At 31.0% G+C, this 4,554-nt stretch overlaps 1 non-coding gene across 1 annotated transcript; it reads left to right on the top strand.

Annotated features, from left to right (window-relative positions):
• Positions 1–509: 509 nt before the first annotated feature.
• On the top strand, positions 510–616 carry LOC139873687 (small nucleolar RNA R71). The gene has a single exon (XR_011767414.1). It is a non-coding gene; the product is annotated as a small nucleolar RNA R71 (small nucleolar RNA).
• Positions 617–4,554: the final 3,938 nt, after the last annotated feature.

Here is a 4,554-nt window from a genome sequence, read left to right as displayed (position 1 = left end):
TCGGACCTTGTTGGTTGTACCAGTTATTTTCGGGTCCTTTTGGATTGTAAAGAATTTTTTGATTTCGATTGAAGTTTAGCTTTGGCAGTTGATAATTATTTTGATAATTATTTTCAGGCCTTTGGTTCATATAGGAAACATTCTCTCGTTGTTCCAATGTTGGTTCAATGTGACAATCTTTCAATAAGTGTGGTCCACCGCATAGCTCACAACTGATTCGTATTGCGTGAATATCTTTATTCATCTTTTCCATTCGTCTTTCGAAAGCATCTATTTTTGCGGAAACGGAATCAAAGTCATGGCTAGAATCAGCTCTAGCCGCTTTAGATGATCGAAAGATATCTTTTTCTTGGTGCCACTCATGTGAGTGGGATGCTGTGTTATCAATAATTTTGTAAGCTTCAGTTGCGGTTTTCTTCATAATTGAACCACCAGCTGTTATGTCGATGTCTTTCCATGTAGCAACGTTGACACCTTGGTAGAATATTTGTACTATTTGATAAGTGTCTAAACCGTGTTGAGGACATCCTCTCAACATCCTTCCGAATCTTGTCCACGCCTCATATAATGTTTCATTTGGCTTTTGTGTGAACGTAACAATTTCTCCTTGAAGTCTCACGGCTTTAGATGCCGGAAAGAATTGTTTAAGAAATTTTTCAACTAAAACATCCCATGTATCAATCGCCCCTTCAGGTAACGATTCTAACCAATCTTTAGCTTCTCCCTTTAAAGTCCAGGGAAACAACATGAGATAGATTTGTTCGTCTTCTACTTCTCGGATTTTGAATAGTGTACAGATCCTATTAAAGGTACGAAGATGTTCATTGGGATCTTCTTTTGGCGTACCACTATATTGGCACTGATTAGTTACCATGTGTAGGATTTGTCCTTTAATTTCATAATCTGGAGCATTAACTTCTGGTTTAATAATGGCGTGACCTTGGCCAGTGCGCTTAGCTCTCATTCGTTCTTCCATACTTAGAGGTTCTAGATTTTCCATGATTGGATTTGTTGTATCCGAATCACTAGAGGATTCTGATTTAACGGTTTGGGGTTCAGGATCTTGGAATTGTCCTTGAATATCTTCCGGGTTCTTAGTTGTGAAATCGGGTTCAAAAGATGGATTATCGGAAATTTGAATTGGAGTACTTGGTCGACTAGATGACGATTCTAAAGAAAAATCAACGGCGGCGATATTTGTTAAACGATGTCTTGATCGAGTTACAGGTGGTGAACGTATGACCGGCGGTGAACGTCTTGCTCGGTGCATTCACTGAATATCCTATTAGTTTTTAAAAAGGAAAGAAAAATTATATAAGTTATCTAATCAATAGACTTTTCTGATTTTGCCCACGTTTCGAATAGCCAAAAGATGCAGCAGAGGGGCAGGATTCGTTTGGTCTCAATATAATTGAGTACTGTTTGGCTCCAATAACCCGGTCCACGTACAAATCCAACTATTACTACGAACCAGAAAATTTTGATGTCTATCAATTTAACCACTTAAAATAAATTTTCGTAATTTTAAGAAATTTAGAGAAGAAGTAGAAAAAAATCTAAGTCCTAAAAACTAGAATGGCGAGAAATAAGAGAGAAAAAGAGTGCGCGTCGAAAAGTGTCGAAAAATGAAAAAGACGAAGAGTGGTTTGTAAACACGCGGTTAATCCAACCTTATAACGATCACTATCTTAAAATTAAAGCTACAAATGGAGATCACTAATTGGAATTGTAATTGATACATAGGTAAACGCGTCGAAAAATAAAAATAAGAAAATAGCGCGAAAAATGGCGTCGCAAAATTCTAAAGCACCTAAAACTTAGTCTAAGGAATAAGTACTTAAGGGATTTTACGGCAAAGCCTAAAAATCTAAAAATGAAAATAACTATGGCAAAACTAAACTTAATACTAAAAGTTGCGAATATAGTCTAAAAATCTAAAGGTAATAAAACTAAAAAAAAAAAATTTTTTTTTATAGACAAAATCTTAAAAATATATTTTTTTTTTATAATTTTTTTTTTTTTTTACGTTTTTTTTTTTTTTTTTATATATTTTTGCAAATATAAATTAAAAATATAGCGTTTTAGTGCTCCCCGGCAGCGGCGCCAAAAACTTGATGATGTAGCGTGAGGGTACGAAATAGTATTATTTTTACTAGGAAATACTACAAAATATGACACAAGTTTTATTAATTTACGGATGGGATATACCTAAACCTTGCTACAACACTATAGGCAGTGTACCTAATCGTAGAGTAGTGTAGTTTTTAGTAAGTCCGGTTCGTTCCACAGGGAGCTGGTGATACTTACTATATTTTTAACTATATTTATACAAAATATATATAATTATATAAGTAGTAATATTATTATAAAAGGGGGGTTTTACCGTTTAATGACCGGTTTGTCGATTCTATATTTTAAGCGTAAAGATAAATGACGATAATTAAAGTGCGTAAAATAATGACAATAAATAAAATGACAGTAAATAAAATTGCGAGTAATAAAATGACAGTAAATAAAGATACGATGAGAAATATAATAAAAGAATTATGCTTATTTAAACTTCCGTAATCATGATGTTTGACGTGTTGATTTTAATTTATTACCATGGGTTAATTGTCCTTTGTCCTGGTTTATTTGATACGTCTATCTGGTTTTTGTCCATAATAGTCCATCGGTCATAAATATAAAGTGCGAGTATCCTCGTCAAATTACCCTTATACCCGAAGTCAAATATTCCAACTGATTAAGGATTTAAACTGTGACGCAGTTATCACTTCTGTCAACAATTACACCAGTTATCAATGTATGTAATCCACTCCTGTTTTAATTAGTTTATGAATATTAATTCATCCACTTGATCAGAATGAATAATCAATTACCCAACCCAATTGATTAATTAAATGATTATAACAGATTCCATATGAACGTCACTAAATAGGACAACCATAATCATTATTAATTATTAGGTTAATTAATTTGAAGATAGGTTCGACAGACTCCAATGAGTTGTCACTCAATTAGACAATACCCCCATCTATTAATAGTCAATAGTCCAATTTCCACAAGTGTCGGTCTTTTGCCCAAACCTTAATTATGGTACAAAGCCCAATTACCCAATTTTAGTAATTAGCCCAACATCATGATTACTTCGTTTTAAATAAGCATAATAATAACTTAGCTACGAGACATTAATATAAAAAGGTTGAACATAACTTACAATGATTAAAAATAGCGTAGCGTTACACGGACAGAATTTCGACTTACACACTCAAAAGATCTCTATCATAAATCTTATTATTATCATAATTTAAAATTAAAATTAAGATTATTGTTATATCTTATTAAGTTAACATTATGATAGAGATATAGAATATAGATATTGATAATTGATATTGATAATAGATAGATGGATCGATAGAAAATTGATAGAAAAAGGTCGTCCCTCATTTTGATCGTAAATCATCGCCTTATACGTATGAAATTGAATTTTCATTTACGACCCCTGAACTATGCTCAATTAACAACTTTTTATTATTTAATATTATTCTTATTATGAATTATTTAAATATTATATTTTATTCTTGTGCATAGTTGACTCGTAATTTTTACACCGTTGCGTCGAGCGTTGAGAGTTGGTTCATGTCCCGGTTCCGGATTTTCGAACGTCCTTGCGTACTATTTTATATCGTGTACTTTGCGTTTTGTAACTTGTACTCTTGTCATTTTTAGACGTTCTTCATCAATAATTTGAACCTTTTTGATTGTATCTTGTACTTTTGAGCTTTTTGGACCTTTGCGTCTTCAAATTTTCGTTTTCGCCTTTTGTCTTCGCACTTATTTAAAATAAACGAATATTACTCGAAAATGGAACAATTGCAACTAAAATCTTGTCTTTCTTGGGGGATTTTGCTATGAAATATATGTTCCTTTTTAGCCTTATCAAACCTACTCAAAAGGTTTGAAAATTATTTATTTTCTGTTCCGATTTTTATGTACGGAGTACTAATATTTAAACTTAAAAAGATAAAAATACATTTAACAAATCTAAAATCTTCATAATTGATTTACAGTTCAAATTTTATTTTATTCCTTCATAAACTTATATTAAATCTATATGAACGCTAACGAAATGTCGAACGAATATTACTGACGTTTACTAATTAAGCATCGAATTCATTTATATTCCCTTTCTATATATAAACAGTTTTAGAATAACAAATTTATTTACTAAAACAATTATATTATTAAACAAATAGATTTAATACAAATTTTATATACTTACGAGTAATATTTATATACATATTTATATATATATCTACATATTCTTAAATACAGTTTCCATTACATCGCATTTTATTTATGTTACAATATAAATCCTAATAATCATATTATATAATATTCTAAATTATATTTCAAATTATAAATACCTATTTAAATATATATGTTATTTATTTACGAATATTTATTCGTGAATCGTCGGGAATGGTCGAAAGGTAAATGAATATACATAATAAATAAATAAATTTTGAGACTCATCCTAATAGACTTTGCATA

Source organism: Rutidosis leptorrhynchoides, chromosome 10 (genome assembly GCF_046630445.1).
Source record: "Rutidosis leptorrhynchoides isolate AG116_Rl617_1_P2 chromosome 10, CSIRO_AGI_Rlap_v1, whole genome shotgun sequence".
Classification (NCBI taxonomy): Eukaryota; Viridiplantae; Streptophyta; class Magnoliopsida; order Asterales; family Asteraceae; genus Rutidosis; species Rutidosis leptorrhynchoides.
The sequence above is the reverse complement of the archived record's forward strand: the minus strand, read 5'-3'. Positions and strand labels throughout refer to the sequence as shown.